At 41.0% G+C, this 21,336-nt stretch overlaps 1 long non-coding RNA gene across 2 annotated transcripts; it reads right to left on the bottom strand.

Annotated features, from left to right (window-relative positions):
- Positions 1 to 4,726: 4,726 nt before the first annotated feature.
- Positions 4,727 to 20,160, bottom strand: LOC147651545 (uncharacterized). Of its 2 annotated transcripts, none has more exons than XR_015274153.1 (2): positions 13,848 to 14,159; positions 4,727 to 11,049 (listed from the first exon to the last, which is right to left on the bottom strand). It is a non-coding gene; the product is annotated as an uncharacterized LOC147651545 (long non-coding RNA). The 2 variants fall into 2 exon arrangements; XR_015274152.1 differs by lacking the exon at positions 13,848 to 14,159 and adding an exon at positions 19,777 to 20,160 and having other exon boundaries at positions 8,475 to 11,049.
- Between the last annotated feature and the right edge of the window lie 1,176 nt (positions 20,161 to 21,336).

Here is a 21,336-nt window from a genome sequence, read left to right on the forward strand (position 1 = left end):
GTATTTCAAGGGGGACTTGTAATATTTATTTATTTACTAGGTCAGCTATAGATAAATATAAAATTGAAACCCTTTAAAGCCTAATAATTTATGAAGGTATTTCAGTCTTCTGTAATTCTTGAATCAGTAGACGGGTTTATATCTCTTATTTAATATCCCAGTAGTGACAGGTAAAGAACATCTCTGAAAAACAAGTTGTCCAAAAACACAGTGGCTTAAGCCTAGGCAAAGACAAATGATTGGGTTGTGAGCATCCTTTTAGCCCAGCTGAGATTTACCAATAACTCTCTGATCCCGTGGATGTGGTATAGGTTACACATTTGTATAGATGGGCTGTCAAGAGTAAAAATAATTAGTAGCTATTTATTCATATAAACTTGGTAACCTCAACCATATGAGGACAAACAAATAAAGTAAATTATTTAGCATACTTCTCAAGAGAATAAAATTTGGCTTCCTGGGAAGAGGTAAAATGTATTACAAAGACTACATATTTTGATCCTGAAAAACAATTTTGGCAACAAACACTCTGCATGAGGATGATCTACTGATCTGAACACAACTTACGTTGACAGCAAGAAACCTGCAGGTTTATTCTTCACAAATATATAAATCTTGCAGCAAATCTCAATGCATGATAAATTTAATGTTCAAAAATTGGTGAGTGCTATAATTTGAAGCCTAACACATATATTACTTAAAAACCTTCTGCGAAGGATCTTGCAGCATTTCTAAAAGGAAGTTTTGAGAAACAGGAAAATATCACTATAGGTGTGTGAAAATGCTATAAGGTAACTGTAAAAATTATATTACCAAACAGTTCATTTTTTGGTAAAATTATTGCCTTTAATTTTACCAATTCTAATTATTTATTCAATTTTAAACCCTGCAGAAGAGAAAAAGACCCCTGGGACTCTTACAGCAGTATATTCTGAAACTGGTGTTTCCAACCAGTCAACATGCTGGTTTGGGTTTGAGCCGTTCTTTTTCAGTGGATGACTTCTTTTTTTCCCTCTGGTTTCATGGGGTTGTGTTTGATTTTCATGATAATTTAAGAGTCTGACTGATTTCATATAGAATTTTCACAGCCCTTGATAAGGTCTTATGGTGTCAAAATGTAGGCATTTATAATCAAAGCCATAAAGTGGTAAATGATCCAGAGGTATTTTTCTATTAGAGAAAGGAATACAGTGGTTGAAACTGGTGGAAATTGTGCTCATTTTCACTAGTGATTCATTCTTGGTGAGGCACACATGGGGGATTTCCATAATTGCAGGGGAATTCGAGACTGGATAGCTTCATTTAAGAGAAGCATTGTGTTTTGTGGGAATTAAGATTAAATGTTTTCAAAGAAGAAATTGGTGACATAAGTCTATAAACTGTACACTGATAAAATGGCATGGTCTAATAATAAAATAACTCAAAGAAACAAGCCAAAAGGAATGTTTTGTGGTTTTCTGATTGTGATATCTGTCTGGGTAAATAATTTGATTTTATGCTTTTTTTAATCTTGGTCTCCATGGTCATTTAGTGCAGGACTATTTCTGCAGAACTTTTGAGGAATCTTTACACTGTTAGTAACAACATATCTTTGGGGACAGTGTATTGATCACTACCACCTCTGATTGTATCTTTTAGGACCAAGAGGAAAAGGAAAATATTTTAAAAGAGATCAGCACCACTAACACCACTGCTATGTTCCTATGAAAATCTACCTTTCCAATTAGATCACTTTTTTAGGAAAATCTTCTCCTTAATACCCCTACATATTTCTCTTATATAATTAGTCTGGAAAACAATGATGATTCATGTTATAAGCTTACCAAGGAGTTTTTACAAAAACAAGTACACACATTCTTGAACAGTATAATGGCTTATCAGCTGTCTTGAAATGCTTCCTATTTAAAATCCTTGTTAGGAGAATCTGTTTTCAGATACCAATTCTTTCAGAATTTGAGGATGGAGGTCATTTTGTTTGCACTGAGACCTTTGTTATTCCAATTAGGGACGGTATCACATCCCCACTACCACTTCTTTACTGAAAATTAAAGCATGGTATTGATTTTGGAGCCTCCTCTTTTAAAAGGTAACTTCATTGTCAAATGCCACTGTATAGCAGATCATCTCCCCTTCTTCCTTATTTGTTTTAATTTCTATGACCACAAAATCATTTCCTATCTGTTATAGCATCTTTTTTCAAAGACTAGTTTATCTTGATTGAAGCAATGCACAAATTCTCTTCTTCTTCTTGATTTTAAGGCACATCTTCCTTCAGCCTTTAAGGCACATCTTCCTTCATTTTATCACTGTATGGTGTTTACCCCAAAAAGATTATTGGAGGAGTACTCATCTCCTCAGATTCAGAGTCCTTTCTTGTATTGTTTTCCCTGTTGTACACGATATGAGATTAAAGAAGCAATATGTATCTGGAAATGAAAAATCCTATATAACTTTAAGCTCCTTAGTTTCCTTTATCAACTCATTCCCTGAAACTCTCAAAGGCTGACTTTCTGAAATGAAAAATATTATCTAAAATTTAAAAAAAAACAATCCAAAGGAACAACTCTGCAACTTATTTTACCTATTCTTACAGTAAATGAGCAGTTTTCCTACAAACTGTCCACTTGTTAAAATTAAATGCTACCATTAACCCTCTTTTTATTTATTAGATTATTTGAAAATTGGAGCAGCTTCAGCAGTAATTCTTATTTAATCTCTATATGAAACACTTGTTTTCTCCCCTAATTGTAATTTGGTTGTGTTCAGTTAATCAAACCCAGTGCTACTGAACTGGTGTATATCCTGCAACACATTTCTGAGAGACAGGTTTCTGCTCACAGCAGCATTAAAGTTGTGTCTTTCTGGCTTCCTTCTCTCCTTACTTAATTTATGTGTCCCTGCCTAATAAAATCCAGCAAAGTATTTATATAACTCTCTTCTGGACATTTTTCCCACCGTGACATTTTCTCTAAAACTCTTTTCAGTATTCACGGTATCTTCAGACTCTAAGAAAGCCAGTACATCAAGTACTCAAATGCTACATACTCAGTCCATTTTTCCGGGGTTCTAGAAGTGTTTAATGCCCAAACTGTCTCTAAACTTCCAGCCCTGATCCATGAGCATTATTTGATTTGAAAATTTTCTACTCTTTCACCTTTCAGGGAATTCACAGAAAAATTCCCGGAGTTATGAGAAATATTTGTGTTTCTGATCCCCTGATACTTAGCCCTGACAGCTGACCTATTTCCCTGGGTATTTGATAATTTAGCCTGATCTGATGGGTAGTTTAATAATTTTTTATTTCTTTTGTATTAATATGACCCTTAACGTGTCTGGTAGGATACAGCTGGGACTCTGGTGGAGGACCAGGCATGTTTGTATCTCAGACATTGTGTACAGAAAACTGTTCCCAACACCAGAGTTTTATGTCCAAAAAGGAGACAGAGGAGTCCTTGAACTTTATTTGAATAAAGTGAGAGAGTCCACTGGGCACACGCCTGTGGGGTTTTATCTCTCGAGGTTTTGGAAGGTGCAGCCTCCTTTCCTGCTCAGCTCCTGGCCACACATTCCTTTCCCCATCAGCCTTCCTGAACCACCTACCACATATTCCCCCTTGAACCTGGCATTTTATCCCAAGCTTCAGAAATCCAGGCTTGTGCAGACTCATTGTCTGCTCCAGGAGCTGAGCTGTCCAGGCTCTGTAACAAACTGCAGGTTGAAGTTAGTACAGACATTAAGACTCGTTTCAAAGATGTCAACACCCATACCTTCACCTATGAAAGTCTTTTAAAGATGTTAGCACACACCTTCCCTGTGGGAAAGAGTAAAGGTAAGAAGACTTTCAGAAGCTGTGAAAATGGGCCTCAGAAAAGAAAAAGCAGAGAAGTTAGAGCTAGCTGCAGCTGCAAGGCCTCAAAGTAAGGAAGATACAATAAAACAATATGCAAGGACATGAAACAATAGTAGAGTTTTTAAGTTTGGCTAAGGACAGACCTTAAGACTGCAGAAAAATGTGTTTACCAAGACAGCAAAAGGTTTTAAGCTCAATAACAGAGTATTGTGCATCGTTAATAGAGAGTAAACATTGTTTAAAGAAGGTGCACATGTGTTTTTAGTGATTGACTATAACAATTGTCTGTAAGCTTGAGCAATATGCTGTTGGCTGAAAAACTTATAAAATGTTCTGTAACAAGGAGATCTCCAGCTGCTCATGGAGATGTGAGCTTGTACCATCTCCTGAGTCTGTAACAGAGACAGGTGTTCGAAATAAAAGCTCGTGACGCATCACCCATCGGTCCTGTTCCATTTGTGAAAATCCCCAACATTCCTTATCATTGGGACTGTTGTGACAGGAAAGATGTGACTGGAAGAGAAGGTCCTGCTGAGAAGGGGCAGCCTGTACTGAGTTTTCAATTGCTCCACCTGGAGACAGTTTGGAAGTTGGGAGTGTGTCACTGCAGCTCAACAATAAAGTTCCAGCACTGTCTGGGGGGAATCTGCAGCGAGGCTCTATTCTACTGTGTTCTGGCATTAATGGACAATCCCTGTAGAAATATGAATTACACCCTGCTCCAAGAACTGACTTGCAGTGTGTCACTGCCACTTCTAGTTCATAATTTCTCAGTGATTCTTGCATTTCTTTTATATCTGTTTGTGACTTGTCCAAGGTAGTTGCTTACACGTCATAGATGGCCAGTATTTTGTCTGGACGCATAAGAACATTCACTTTTGAATGGCATAGAGACATTTATTCAGTCATAACATATCTTTCACAAAGTACAGCCCTCTGCTCCAATTACATATTTTTTTAAATTCTTCAGATGCAGACTATTCCTTGGAAAAATATGAATTAAAGAGGAGATACACTAAGGCTTGTAGTCATGAGAAGATTCTTTAATTTTATGCTGTCACATCATGTGAAGGTCAGCAGAAGAAGGCAGTCTAAAGAAGGCTGTCTTCTGCAACTGATCTGCTACTTTACCATCTGAGCAAAATCAGTTGGTCACCAAATAACTTGGCTAAGCTTTGTGTTTTAACTCTGCAATCCTATTTCTTGGTAAAAAAAAAAAAATCTTTATTTTACCAGTATTACACCCCAACAGGAAGAGGCAGGGTTTTGGACAGTGGTTCCATGGCGAGACACTAAAAGCAGCTGTGGAGTATCCCATATATAACCTGAATTCAAACCAGCTGAGAGCATGGTAGTGACTGCATCATGCTGAAGTGTCCTGTTCAGCAGTTACACATCATCTACTATGATCACTTCATAGTGATGTTATTATCTTGATGTTATTCAACTTCCTCTCCCTCCAAGCTGTCTTAAAGGTAAAGCTACCCCATGACAGCATATAAATCACATTCTGCAGCATCAATGACCCCAGTCAGAAATCTCTCCAGCATCAGCATCAAAAACAGTTCCTTCAGTTCACCACTAAGTCATGAACTTTCAAATAAGTGATGGAATGCAATACAAGGGGCAAAGGTGAAGTATTCAAGAGCAGGAGGTTTTTACTAGAGTTTAAGCCATAAAAAACTTTCCTCTTAGGCCCTGCAGGATGCTGCTCCAAAGAACAAATGGATTCAAGTGTACAGCAGAAAACAGAGTGCACAGACATGGGTACTGCAGCTGGGGGCTGAACAGGCATGGATGAGGCTTCCACATCCCAGCAGTGCTGCAAACTTGCCTCAAACCTGTCAGAAAATCCTTCCTTTCATTTCTGTTGCATTGATAAATAATTTGACTGGTTTTACACACCATGCAATCCACTACCACAGATATAGTAGAAATTACTCTTTAAATTAAAAAAAATAAATTATCTGCTAATCTGTAAGTCTTCCATTTAGAGTCTCAACATGTGTGATGTTTACAGAGGTGAGAAATGGGTGGCATACAAAAGCAAATTTACTACTTAAAACAGCATAATCCATGGTCCATCTCAGGCTGCACTGTGTTGCTGTTGGTCATGTTAGTCACATGATATTACTTTTAGCCAAATAGTTTTTATCAGTTAATTAAAATCCAGAGCTACTAGTTATGGGATGAGAATGATAGTGTATTTGTTTGGGTTTGGTTTTTTCCCATGAGTAATTCAGCACAGAGAAGTGAAAATGAAAATTCACAAAGGCATTCGTGGGGAGGATGATGGGGTAGTACACCAGTGGCACAAACATTTTTAAGCTAATGTGCATTGATATAAATTTCCTTGCTGCCTTCTCAGTTTTAAAATATTAAACGTTTCTTTAGCAGTAAAAATTCAGGCATTTGCACTAAATTTTAATAGTTTAAATGTCCTACTGACACAAGAGATTATTATTAATTTATTTCTCATTTCTTTAGTAATAGTCCTGAAGGACTGACAGACAAATTGAGTTTAAGGAAGACTTTTCTGTGATCTAGACACTCAGTTCATTTTAATAATATCATAGCAGACAGTGAATATGTTGTTGGGTGTTAATAAATGTAAAATTCTTCCACTTCCAAAATACATGGAAAAGGCTTTAACATTTTGGTTTTATTAAAGAAAGTTAGGTCAAAGTATTGATGTTCCCAACACTGTGGGTTTCAGTCTGAAATTAACAGCTTGTTTCTGTCCTTTTAAATAGAGGCAATCAAATTCTAAGCTAATTAGATATGGGAAAACCATAAATTACATCTCAGGTTGGGGGGGAGGGGAAATTGGCTAGGAAGTAAATGGAATTCAGAATTTAGAAAAAAAAAAGAAAGTTGATGTCACATGCAGAGACTCTTTTGGGTTTGGTTTTTTCCCAGATACTTTCATTTGGGTTTTGATGGGGTGTTTTGAGGCAGTTGAAGACATGATTTACCTGCAGTGAGACCTGCTCTGCTGTAAAAGCTTTCTTTCCTCAGTGAGCATGGACAGCAGCTACAGTGCAGTCTTTTAAGATTCCCTGTACTCCACTTATGGCTTCAAAAGCAGTGCCTTGGCTGTAATCATAAAACTGTAATACTTCATTGCATTGACATCATATAGCATGTTTCCTTCACCTACTGTGGTCAGCATTAATTAATTGATTTCTCAGTTTCTAGGAAGAGTCTAGCAAACAATCAATCTTCTCCTTCTCTTGTATTTATCATCACTGCAGTACAACTATATAGATGGATATTCTGTTTATGATCCAGTGATTCAATGGGACATCAAATAAACAGCAAAGCAAAAATAAATGAAGAAATAGTACTAAAGGGACAGAGATTAGCTTTGACCAAAACAGATATTCTCCTGGCACTCTATGCAAACAGTCAGCATGTGAAACAGAAAGCACAATGGAATTTGTGCCTTGTTTTGGGCATAATAACAAAAGAAATAAGAAAAATTTGATTTCACATATGGAAAAAAAAAATGTTAACAGTGAGATTGTTCCTACCCAGGAAAAAGTTTGTCTGAAAGATTGTGTAGGTCCTGTTAGGAAACCTGGCTTTACGAGTCCTTTCCACCCAGGGACAGCAACTGCAGCACGTGTGGGTGTGCCAGTATTGTGAACACCAGCAAAGATCAAACTGGAGGAGTTGGTGAGCAATGGAATGGCCTGGGGGTGAGTGAGTGGGGTGCTGGCTGTGCTACCAGGGGAGTCCTGACTGATTTAGGGGGTGTGTGATGGTCTGTACCAGAAACTGGAGTAGTGCTGTGGCCTTGGCAATACTGGAATGTGGGGTCACTGGGCAGGCTGAGTGTCTGAGCTGCTGGAGGGATCCAGTTTGCCCACATGTGAACATCCAGCCTCACTCTTCCCAGCCACAGAAGGGAGATGGATGTGGCTGCTGGCGATGCTTGTAATCTGTGTGTAGTGTATACGTGTGCTTTGTGTGTGTGTGCCTGCTGGGAGCACTTCATGACTGCATGGGCTGAGGGACAGAAAGCAGCAGTAGCCTCGAGTTTCTCAGGCTGTTGGAGCCACCCAGAGTTATCTTTTTTTAAGTGTTTCAATTCCTCATAATTTTCAAAATACAGACACAGGCCCTAAGCCAGTTGATCTAACTTCAGAGTTATTCTTACTCTGAGCTGTTGGATGATCTGATCTCGAGATGTCTTCCATCTTAATTTATTACCTAGTTCTTGTGAAATGCAGGATCTTCTAGCCTGGAGAAAAGAGGCTTCTGGAGAGGCAGTATTGTGGCCTTTGAATACGTAAAGAGGGTATATAAGGCACGTGGAGAGAGACTTTTTATGAAGGTCTGCAGAGACAGGACAAGGGGCAATGCTTTCAAACTGACAGTAGGTTTAGACTGGCTAAAAGGAAAATTTTTTCTACAATGAGGCTGGTGAGACACTCAAACAGGTGTTACAGAGAAGTTGTGGATGCCCCATCAATGAAAGTGCTCGATATCAGCTTGGCCAGTGTTGAGCAATTTGATTTGCTCTAAGATCCACCTGGCAAGGAAGTTGGACTAGATGATCTTTAATCACAGACTGTTGTATGATTCTATGAAAAACAGAGTATTATGTGCAATAAAGTTCACATTTCAGCACAGACATATTTATTATTTGTCACTTTATACATCATTGCAATTACACCTTGTTAGCTGCTGAAATGATTAGCCGAGATTGATTTCCTTCCTTAGTTTCATTTTCCTTGTTATTCCTTCACTCTTTGACTTTTTTTTCACTATATTTCCTCTTTCAGTAAACTGCCATTAAGTATCCTTTTGCTCCCCACCTGGATGTTTTTTTTCAAGGACAGCTTTTCACTTGTTTGCTTTGGGGCTTTGCTACTTGAAATCCCATAGTTTCTTTGTCTGAGCATTGTGTCCTGCCTGACCTTTTGTGTTAGGGCACCAGAGCATCTGTGTGGAGCTTTATTTACAGCTCCATCCCTATGCAGAAAGCCATAAATTACTGTGTTACATCTCACAGACCATAATATTAATATTCACTCTGCTAAAAAACTGGTTGGTTTATATAGACCAGCCAAACTACAGGAAATCCAGATGCCAGTGAGGATCTTGTAGAGTGCTCCTGCTGTTCATTTAAATTCAGGAAAAGTCATGTGAGGTATCACATTCTGTTGAAAAAAGTGTATATAATCTAGGACATAAAAAAATGGGCTATTAATATTGTCATGCATGGTCATGAGTTTCTGGCTAGACTTTTTAGTGTACAAATTCAAATTCAAATTATCTAAAATTATATAACTTCAAGATTTTTTATTTTTTTTCCCAGAATCTAAGTATGATGAAGTGACATAGGGAGAATCTTAGTTATTCTATACCATCTCACATCATGGCTGGGCACAGGGAGAAGGGAGTGTCTTTGAGGGAGAAGGGGTCCCAGTCTAGTCAGTAAGCGTGGCAGAGGAGCCATCAGGTGTTGTCTGTTGTTGGGGGGGTGTTGGGATCAGAAGCACAAGATTTGTGCCCTTATCTGTGGTACCTGGCTCTGACACCCAAGAAAGCACTGAATTTCACATAACACCATGGAGACACCTGTTAAGGTTAAATAGAGAAATTTGAAATGTGAGTGTGTAAGTTAGAGAGCTTTCTTAAGTCACTGGGTGAGAAAGTTAGAGTTTAAGCTATTTTAAAAAATAAGAGACAACATGGAGAATTTAGGGTGTTGTTCCTTTCTCCTTCTTCTTCCTCCTTCGTCTTCTTCTTCTAGGGATTTTTGGGTAATAACAAGTGATTGGATAGAAGATATCACAGTGCAGCACACAGGTATCGGGTCATTGGGTCATTAAGAAAAATAATTTACTTGGCATTTGTTAACTTGTCAAATAGACATATAAAAGACCTTGAAGCAGTTCTTGGTTAGCCATTTTGCACCTCTCTATCTTAGTGTATATAGCTCCTTGTACTCTGTATATATGTAATACAGATAAGAGAAGAATAAACAGCCAAGTCTGAATATGAGAAGATAACCTCTGTCTCATCACTCTCAGTCCTGGGGAAAAGAGCCCTGTTATTGATGTCACATCCTGAAAGATTGGGAAGTGTGGTATAAAAGCTGGACCCCCCTTACAGCAGCTTTGGGAACCTCACCTGTGAGTGGATGCACTGTGTGAGACCTCCCAGTTACTGGGAAAGTTCTTCAAGCCCTTGGTGCAACAGGGCCTCCCCAGCAGATCTGGATGATGGTGAAGTATTTGGTGATGTGTCTTTCTCAATCACTATTCTCCCTCTTGTAATGATTAGGCACATTATTTTTCTTGTTGCCATACACATAGTAAATGTTTTATTAAATGTATCCTTTTATTTTTGTGATGCCTAAATATCAATAGTAAAATAAGACCATTCTTTCCATTGGTGTCTGTAGCCTTTCTAATGCCCCCCTCAACTGGCAAAATAAAAAATTATTTGGTTTATTCACAAAATCACAATTCCTGGTGAGCATGCTATCGTTTGCAGGTGATATAAAATTTAGAGATGATTAAGTCTTTCAAATCTGCCTGCAGTCTTGGACAGTCCACAGCTGAGAAGTAAAGTGGAGTCACTGGGGAGGAAAAAAGATGATCTTTGTTCTGCTGGGGTCACAGGCAGTCACCTGAAGCACTGTTTGCTCCCATTCTTTCCATGACATCACTGCCAATGAGATGGTGTACAATGATGGAGCTCTGTGCAAACTTCCACCTCATGGATGGTGTACATGAGACCTCCCTCAGCTGGATCCACAGGGGACTGCTCATTGTTTGAATCCCTACAGACTCCCTCCAGGACAGATGATTCTCTCAGGAGCTGGATCCATTTCCCCATGGCCTTCCAGCTGCATGGGTGCAGTATTAGATCATCCTTGAAAGAATCCCTTGTCCTCATGCTTGACAGGAGTTACCTTCAGAGGCTGAGAGTTTTTGTCCTTTTCCCAATCACCTTGTCAATGCTCACATCCTGGGACAGGGTTCATAGAAAATAGACTGCCATCTATTTTCATGTAATGGGCTGTGATATCCCAGCTGGGTCACCAGGGGCTCACCCAACTGGCACCTGAAATATTTTCCCATGGCTCACAGCTCACCTTGGGTTAGGGATTGGTTGTCTCTGCCTCTTCCTCCTGTTCTGAGGGCTCTGCTTCCTCTTCATTAAGTGAGCTGGCTTTGTCACTGGGATGAGAAAACAAACAATTTTAGAACAATACTAATGACAGGGTACAAGAAAGGAAGAGTTCACATGAACCCCCCTGTCAGGATGTGACATCAATAACAGGACTCTTTTCCCCAGGACTGAGAGTGATGAGACAGAGGTTATCTTCTCATATTCAGACTTGGCTGTTTATTCTTCTCTTATCTGTATTACATATATACAGAGTACAAGGAGCTATATACACTAAGATAGAGAGGTGCAAAATGGCTAACCAAGAACTGCTTCAAGGTCTTTGATATGTCTATTTGTCCAATTAACAAATGCTCAGTAAATAATTTTTCTTAGTGACCCAATCACCCGACACCTGTGTGCTGCACTGTGGCATCTTCTATCCAATCACTTGTTATTACCCAAAAATCCCTAGAAGAAGAAGATGAAGGAGGAAGAAGGAGAAAGGGACAACATTGTAAATTCTCCATGTTGTCTCTTATTTTTTAAAATAGCTTAAACCTTAAACTCTGACTTTCTCACCCAGTGACTTAAGAAAGAACTCTAACTTACACACTCACATTTCAAATTTCTCTTTTTAACCTTAACAGCTGTCTCCATGGTGTTATGTGAAATTCAGTGCTTTCTTGGGTGTCAGAGCCAGGTACCACAGATAAGGGCACAAATCCTGTGCTTCTGACTCCAACACCAACCAACCAGGACTTGGGCTTGGCCAGAGCCCAGGCCATTGCTGGGGACCTGGGGGTTCTTACTAACAAGCATCTGTTGCTGTCAGTTGGGAAATTTTCTAAAAATGATACATTTAATAAGATAGCTTGCAGATAATTACACAAGGTCATGTGGAAGTTTTTAAAGCAGCTGGTTTGATGTTAAACCAGTTAGCATATACAAGGTTCTATGGTTAAATGACTAACACAGACAATACAAGATTCATATGAGTCAGCTCTGGCTCAGGCCTGTTGTCTAAGCCCTAGAACTTCATTTATGAAAAGAGAGGATTTGAGGGAGAGATGGTGTAGGCATTGTGTATTTGTCTATAGATTAATGATTTATGAAGATGTAGGAAAACAAATCCCGAGAACACAGTTAAAACTCTGCTCTGAAAACTGACCATTTGTTCCTATCATGTTTTCTCTCTCCCCATCTGGATATTCTTGATACTTAAAAAAGAAAGTAGGGAGGTAGATAGATTCTTCAAACATTGCAATGCACTCTTGTTCTTGTTTCAGACTTGCACCCACAGAGAAGTGAACACTTACAACCATCAAACCATGGGAGAAGGTCAGTTTGAACTAACACTTTTTACTGTAAGGTTTTACTGTAAGGTTTACTGTAAGGTACTGTTTAGAAATTCAATTCCCATAGTGCCAACACTATTTATTTTTATTAAATAGTGCTATGAGCACAATGAAGCATCAAGTCAGGCCTGAGACTGATATAAAAATTTCAAAACTTCTATCACTTCAGTTTTTATTTTCCTCTTGTTAATTCAGAAAGAAAAAAAAAAAAAGCCACCACTGATTTTTTTTCCACCTTTTAAAAAAAAAAGGGGATACTGTGGGTTTGGAGCCATTTACTTTTTAGTCCAAGGGCAAGAAAAAAACCCACATACAATAGAGAAAAAACCAGAAATGCAAAGGGGATACAGTACTTTATTTGAAAGCAAAAGAGGAAGTAAGCAGAGAACTACTGTTATTGGAAAATGTAATGTAGTTTGAAAGATGGCATTAGAAAAGAAATGAAAGAAAAAAAATAAAATCTTAAGAAAACACACAGTCTTGTATAGAAACATCTATATTTCAAGACTACTGGATATTTGTTACTTTTTGCCCAGCAATTTAGTAGGTTGAGGCCTGCTAAAGTATTGGGGTCCAATTTTGTAAATGCTAGTAAAAAATTACCAAAAAGAACTTGTAGTCTGGAATTGTGAAAGCTTATTTAAATTATCCTCTGAGCTGGTGGAGCAGTTGAACAAACAGAACATCCTACTAACACTACATTGGGCTTGCAAATAAAAAAGCTTTTGCTTTCCCAGTGTTTTGAACTTCTCATAACTTGTCTTATATGATCCTTTCTCTTTATTTCATTTGAAAGTCTGTAAGATAAGTCTTAAAAACACAAAAAATAATAAATTGCATTTGTTGATGAGGAAGAAGGCTCATTCTACCTCTACTTTATTCAATGCCAAATTTCAAGATGTTCAAGATCAAAAAAAAAAAAACAACAGTACATTTTAAACTATAATTTTTTTTAACAAGGTCTCCATCATGTCACTACCAAGGTTTGAATCCTGGTGTTTTAATCCATGCAGGATAGTTTGGGATGATATTTCATTATTTTATGTCAATCCATTGATGAGCCAGTTTTGTGTTGTAAGTTTTCTGTAAGAAGACATGTAGTGATAGGAATGTTGTTTCTGCACCACTGTGCCCATAAAAACCCCATAAATTCTCTTGAGGCTTGCCAATCCAATCGCCAAGATTATGATTTTATTAAACCATAAAACATAATTACTAAGAATAAATATATCAAAGATTTGGAGCAAGGAGAGGAAAAAAATCACCATGAAATTAAATACAGGGCAATTCTCTCAGTACAAATGGGCAGAGAATTCCTATATGTATCCCTAATCTTTAATCATTGTCCTAGTTTAGGGCAAATCAGGAAGGAAAACTCCAAATGGGGATCTCCACAGGAAATGCCCCTCCCCACCAACGGGTCTGGGAAAAGGAAAAAAAAAAAATTCCGTGGAGAGAAGTGGAAAAAGCTGTTTATTTAACAGAAATTGAGTAATATTAAATAATAAAACCTCTTGCTGTTTGATGGGATGGTAAGTCTAGGAAGAAAAGTCTTTTTTCATGTGGTGTAGCTCGGCTCGCTCAGGTTCTTATCAGTCCCTCCAACGCTGGAAAAGTGCCGAGGCCCAGGCCCCGGTGGGCCACAGGCGTGAGCTCCCGGGGTTTGGCTGGGTGTTCAGGCCAGAGCAGGCTTGCACAGATCCAAGAAAATTGGAAAAAAACAAAGGTCCAGGGAAGTCTTCTGCCTCAGCTAGCTAAAACTAACTAAAAGCCAGAGAGAAGCTCTGTCCCGCTGTCTGTCCGTGCTGCAGACAACACAGTCCAGGAGCGGGGTGTGTGGGAGTGATGTTTTCCTTAACACACTGCGCGCTTCTTCTTCCCCCTCTCTTGCTCTCAAAGCCAGTCTTAAAGGTGCAGAACTTAATATATAACATAAACCAGACGATTGGGAATACCAGTATCATAAAGTCACCCCAGGACATTCCACCCCTTATCCCCATATCGTCAACTTATTATTAAAATTAATATATATATATATTTTAACCCTACAATACATACATTATATACAGACAAGGGCATTTATTCATAATCTTCACTTAACTATCAGATCTCTCTGAGGTACACATTGTGTTGTTCCATCTTTCCGCATTATCTACCATGTGCAACCCGGTCTTTGAGCAAAAACAACTTTACAAATGGGTTTGTCTGTACTCGAAGTAGAATTGATCTAAACTGTCTTTCCTAACAAACCTCTGAGATGTACTGCTGGGACCTTGTCTCCGTTTACTTTATGCAGGGGCTCGGATTGGGCTGGGCCTGCTCGATTGGTGGAACCTCGGGTGTTAACTATCCAGGTGGCCTTTGCTAGATGCTGCTCCCAATTTTTGAAAGATCCTTCACTCAACGCTTTCAAGGTAGTCTTTAACAGTCTATTGTACCTCTCTACTTTTCCCGCAGCAGGTGCATGGTAAGGGATATGGTACACCCACTCAATGCCATGTTCTCTAGCCCAGCTGTTTATAAGGTTATTCTTGAAATGAGTCTCATTGTCTGACTCAATCTTCTCAGGGGTACCATGCCTCCAGAGGACTTGCTTTTCAAGTCTCAGGATGGTGTTACGGGCTGTAGCATGAGGCACAGGGTAGGTTTCTAACTATCTAGTGGTGGCTTTTACTATTGTGAGCACGCAGAGCTTGCCTTGGCGGGTTTGGGGCAGTGTGATGTAGTCAATCTGCCAGGCTTCCCTATATTTATATTTGGACCAACGCCCACCGTACCATAGCGGCTTCAACCGCTTGGCTTGCTTGATCGTGGCACACGTCTCACAGTCATGGATAACTTGGGAAATACTGTCCATGGTTAGGTCCACTTCTCGGTCTTGTGCCCACTTATAGGTGGCATCTCTACCTTGATGGCCTGAGGCGTCATGGGCTCATCGAGCTAGGAACAACTCTCCCTTGTGTTGCTAATCTAAGTTTATCTTTGACACCTCTATCTTTGTAGCTTGATTTACCTGCTCATTGTTTCGGTGCTCTTCATTAGCCCTACTCTTGGGGACATGGGCATCTACATGACGGACCCTCACAGACAGTTTCTCTACTCTGGTGGCGATGTCTTTCCACTCATCAGCAGCCCAGATTGGCTTTCCTCTGCATTGCCAGTCGGCCTTTTTCCACCTTTCCAGCCATCCCCACAGAGCATTGGCTACTATCCATGAATCTGTGTAGAGGTAGAGCTTTGGCCACTTCTCTCTTTCAGCAATGTCCAGGGCCAGTTGAACAGCTTTGAGTTCAGCAAGTTGGCTTGATCTACTTTCTCTTTCAGTGGCCTCTGCGACCTGTCGTGTGGGGCTCCATACGGCTGTTTTCCACTTCTGGTTCATCCCTACGACGCGACAGGAACCATCAGTGAACAGAGCGTAGCGCGTTTCTTCTGCTGGCAGTTGGTTGTACGGTGGAGCTTCTTCAGCCCGAGTCACTTGTTCCTGCTCCTCTTTATCAGTGAGACCAAAGTTTTCACCTTCTGGCTAGTTTGTAATTATCTCCAAAATTCCAGGGTGATTTGGGTTTCTAATACGGGTGCGCTGCGTGATGAGGGCGATCCACTTGCTCCATGTAGCGTCGGTGGCGTGGTGGATAGCAGGAACCTTTCCTTTAAACATCCACCCCAGCACTGGCAATCGGGGTGCCAGGAGGAGTTGTGCTTCTGTGCCAATCACTTCTGAGGCGGCTTGAACTCTTTCATAGGTGGCTAAAATTTCCTTCTCTGTGGGAGTGTAGTTGGCTTCGGACCCTCTGTAACTTCGGCTCCAGAATCCCAGTGGTCGGCCTCGAGTCTCCCCAGGCACTTTCTGCCAAAGGCTCCAGGACAGACCGTGGCTCCCGGCTGCAGAGTAGAGCACGTTCTTCACATCTGGTTCTGTTCTGACTGGGCCAAGGGCTACTGCATGAGTGATCTCCTGTTTGATCTGAGTAAAGGCTTGTTGTTGTTCAGGGCCTCACTGGAAAGTGTTCTTTTTGTGGGTGACCAGGTAAAGAGGGCTCACAATCTGGCTGTACTCAGGAATGTGCATCTTCCAAAAACCTATGGCACCTAGGAAAGCTTGCGTTTCCTTCTTGCTGGTGGGTGGAGACATTGCTGTGATCTTATTGATGACTTCAGTGGGAATCTGACGCCGTCCATCTTGCCACTTTACTCCCAGGAACTGAATTTCACGAGCTGGTCTCTTAACTTTGCTCTTCTTGATGGCAAAACCGGCTTTCAGGAGAACCTGGATGATTTTCTCTCTTTTCTCAAAGACCTCTTCAGCTGTCTTTCCCCAAACAATGATGTCATCAATGTACTGCAGATGTTCTGGAGCCTCACCCTTTTCTAGGGCAGCCTGGATCAGTCCATGGCAGATGGTGGGGCTGTGCTTCCACCCCTGGGGCAGTCGGTTCCAGGTGTACTGCACTCCCCTCCACATGAAGGCAAACTGAGGCCTGCATTCTGCTGCCAGGGGAATGGAGAAAAATGCATTGGCAATGTCAATAGTGGCGTACCACTTTGCTGCCTTGGATTCCAGCTCGTACTGGAGCTCCAACATATCCGGCACGGCAGCGCTCAGAGGTGGAGTCACTTCATTCAATGCACGATAGTCCACAGTCAGTCTCCATTCTCCTGCAGATTTACGCACAGGCCAGATGGGGCTGTTGAAGGGTGAGTGAGTTTTGCTGACCACCCCTTGGCTCTCCAGTTCTCGGATCATCTTGTGGATGGGGATCACAGCATCTCGATTTGTCCTATACTGCCGGCGGTGCACCGTCGAGGTGGTAATTGGTACTCGCTGTTCTTCTACTTTCAGGAGTCTTACTACAGATGGGTTCTCTGACAGTCCAGGCAAAGTGTTCAATTGCTTGATGCTCTCTGTCTCTATAGCTGCTATCTCAAATGCCTACTTAAGCCCCTTTGGGTCCTTAAAATACCCGCTTCGGAGGTAGTTTATGCTTAAAATGCATGGGGCCTCTGGGCCAGTCACAATGGGGTGCTTCTTCCACTCATTTCTAGTCAGGCTCACATCAGCTTCCACTAAAGTAAAGTCCTGTGATCCCCCTGTCACACCAGCAATAGAAACAGATTCTGCCCCTACATATCTTGATGGGATTAGGGTACACTGTGCACCAGTGTCAACCAAGGCCTCATATTTTCGTGGTTCTGATGTGCCAGGCCAACGAATCCACACAGTTCAAAAGACACGGTTTTCCCTAGCCTCTACCTGGCTAGAGGCAGGGCCCCTCTAAGCTTGGTTATCATCATACTTGTCAGTTTGACTACAGGCTACTGGAGTGGCTTTCTTTTTGGTGGAGTATTCTCCCTGAGTCTTGCTGTCTTTCAGTTCATGCACCCGTTTTGCCAGAGCAGCAGTAGATTTTCCATCTCATCTTTTCATGTTTTCTCCACAGTCACGTAGGAAAAACCACAGCTCAGCTCGTAGCTTTTTCTCTCTATCTGGGGAACTTCTGCGTTGAGTACCAGGGCTCCTGGTCTGTACTGCTGAGACTGGAAGAAGGTCTTCCTTGAGTTTCTTGAAATTCTCCTTCATTTTGTTGTGGAAGTTTTGCATACGTGTTTCCATAGCTGCAATTTTTGTCTGTATGGGGCCATGCACGGTATCTGCATATGCTCGAAGCTTCTTCGCCATATCCAGCACAGTCTCTTCCCGGTCATCCTGCTTCATTGTTGCTAAAGCAGAAGCGTATTCTTGTGGCCCAAGTCGAACAAGTTTTCGCCACATCACAGATGTGCATGGCACCAAGTCTGGATTTCTAGTACTTAAGTCACTCACAAAGACAATCTCTACTATTGCCATTTCTCTCAAGCGCTGAATCCTTTGTTCTATGGTTTTCTAACGAGTTTGCTGTATATAGAGATCGTCTGCACACAGATATCTTTGTGCCACACTTCTTAGGACCCGTTCCCAGAGACTATAAGGGTCAGCCCCCCTCATCATCTCCTGGTCAATAACCGGATCGTGTGACAGGGATCCCAGATGCCTCGCTTCAGTGCCATCCAGAACTGTAGCCTCTCCTGCAGCATCCCACAGACGGACTAACTAACTAATTATAGATTCATCAGGTCATCGAGTGTAATCCTTTCTCAGGCCACGAAGATCGTTCAGGGAGAAAGGTTCACCAGTGCCTTCTGATTTTGTGTCAGTTGCTGGTCTTGAGGGTGCTTCCCCCGCATCACCATTATCATCATCTACTGGCCGATGGGTTTTGGTTTTGAATTTCATGCCTTTCGTGGCAGGAGCAACAGACACTGGCTTAGGCTCACTGTCTGGTTTGGCTGCTGGCTTAGGCTCACTGTCTGGTTTGGCTGCTGGCTTAGGCTCACTGTCTGGTTTAGCCTGAGTCACTGGGGTAGCTGCTGATTTATCTGCTTGCCCTACAGTATCTAGCACCATGCGATAAGCATACGCTAGGGCCTAGCTTATTGCAATGAGATTTTTCTTTTTAGAATCATCACATCAATTCTCTTTCAGATATTTCCTTACTTCATCTGGGTTCTGAATTTGTTCACGTGAAAATTCTCCAGGGGATCAGAAAATTCTTTCAGAGTTTGGCCAATTCTCTCCTATTCTCTACACCACTCAGGATTTCCCACACCTGAGTCTACTTCTGGGGCAGGGGTCTCGTTGGCTCTTCTGGATATCTCAGCCCTCATCTTAGAGAAGCTGTAGACTATATAGAGGAAGCTTAACAGCTGAACCAGCTGTACTACCAGGAAAGTGGTATCTTTAACACTCAGGGGAAACTGGATATTCTCAAAGAGGGACATAACAGATTCAAAGGAGAAGAAGGAAAGAAAAGGCTGAAAAGCCTCATCCCCTGGTCGTCTTCTAACAAACTGGGTGCAATTACCAATAAACTCCTAAAATGTGCTACTAGGTCTGGGAGGCAGGGTCGGGCGAAGAAACCATAAGCTAAACATACCTGACAGAAACTTCAGTAGTTCTATAAACTTCCTATAAATCATTATCACCGAGCCCAGCACAATAACCATTCTAATCCGTGCCCCTCTACTGTGAAAGAGGGCAAAGACAGGTATTAAAACCTCAAAAACTTTTAGGGACCAGGTCCACATGAAGGCTTCTACCCCAAGAGACATTATGTATCTAAACAACATGATTACTGACTGCTTTATCCCAATACAGAATAAATACAACCAACAATCAGTACAGGTTTTTCCACTTTCTCTCGCCCCACGTTCGGGCGCCAAGAACTCTATTTGTCCTAGTTTAGGGTAAATCAGGAAGGAAAACTCCAAATGGGGATCTCCACAGGGAAATGCCCCTCCCCACCAACGGGTCTGGGAAAAGGGAAAAAAAAAAAATTCCGTGGAGAGAAGTGGAAAAAGCTGTTTATTTAACAGAAATTGAATAATATTAAATAATAAAACCTCTTGCTGTTTGATGGGATGGTAAGTCTAGGAAGAAAAGTCTTTTTTCATGTGGTGCAGCTCGGCTCGCTCAGGTTCTTATCAGTCCCTCCGGCGCTGGAAAAGTGCCGAGGCCCAGGCCCCGGTGGGCCACAGGCCTGAGCTCCCGGGGTTTGGCTGGGTGTTCAGGCCAGAGCAGGCTTGCACAGATCCAAGAAAATTGGAAAAAAACAAAGGTCCAGGGAACTCCTCTGCCTCAGCTAGCTAAAACTAACTAAAAGCCAGAGAGAAGCTCTGTCCCGCTGTCTGTCCGTGCTGCAGACACCACAGTCCAGGAGCGGGGTGTGTGGGAGTGATGTTTTCCTTAACACACTGCGCGCTTCTTCTTCCCCCTCTCTTGCTCTCAAAGCCAGTCTTAAAGGTGCAGAACTTAATATATAACATAAACCAGACGATTGGGAATACCAGTATCATAAAGTCACCCCAGGACAATCATCTGTGCAGGTTATCCTATTTTCTAGTTCAATTCAAACAAGAGAATTGGCCTTACCGATATTTTCCCTTTCTTGCAACTGAGAATGAGTGAAGGGTTAGTTGCATTCCTCACCCTTTTCTTGTCACTAATCTCCAATACTTGTGGGCCATGAGTAAGTAAAAAAAAAAAGAATCCATGCCTCAGAGACGCCCTTAAATTGTTTTCTGGAGCAACATGGAACCAGGAAAGAAACAGTGTTTCTGCCACTCATTTCTTCTCAGGAGCAGTTACAATATTCTCTAGTAAACAGTTTTCCCATGGAACTCATATACCAAAGTATTAAACTTAATTTGGAGTTCCAAAAGGTATTCCTACTTCTAAGAATAAAGCTTTTCTTTTATTAAAAAGTCTCTTTTATTAAAATTCATTTTTTTGTTTTAAAAATAAAATATGGCTCTACATAGAGGAGAATGCTCCAGAACAGATTAGGTGCTCAGAGTTCTGTAAAGTGTAGATTGAATTCAGCACAGCTATGACACTTTTCCCTGACAACCATATGAGGGAGATCTCTTAAAGTGTATTTATGTAAGGTTAACTCATGAACTCAGATATGAGTCTGTAAAAGACAGAACATGGTTCATAGTATCAGATTCACACACTACTTCTACTGGGAACAAAATTTTACAAAGGCATCTTTTATCTCTAAATGAATAATGAACTCAAAACCCCGTTATATTTGGTAAAGCAGTGCTTCCTAGGTTATGATGCTGCTCTGAATACAATTGGGGCTATGGTCTCAATTCCCACATCATTTTCATGCTGGGATCAGTCAGAGGTATTTCCAGTGTTACAGCAGGAACTTCAGAAACAGTGGGGTTTTCCTAGTCACAATGCTTTCCTGTAACTTTCTGGTTTTATTCTTGGGCTTTTTAAAAAATGCTTTCCTTTTCTTCACATTTAATGTAGCTGTCAATATCCCTGCTCTGAAGTCAAGCCTCAGGCAGTCTTGTGACACTAAAGAAATTTGCTTCAAGAACACACATGCATGAAAAGTTAATATTGGGACAAGACTCAGGATGAAAGGCTGGAGTGGCTGAAACACACAA

Source organism: Cyanistes caeruleus, chromosome 9 (assembly GCF_971803275.1).
Source record: "Cyanistes caeruleus chromosome 9, bCyaCae1.hap1.1, whole genome shotgun sequence".
NCBI lineage: Eukaryota > Metazoa > Chordata > Aves > Passeriformes > Paridae > Cyanistes > Cyanistes caeruleus.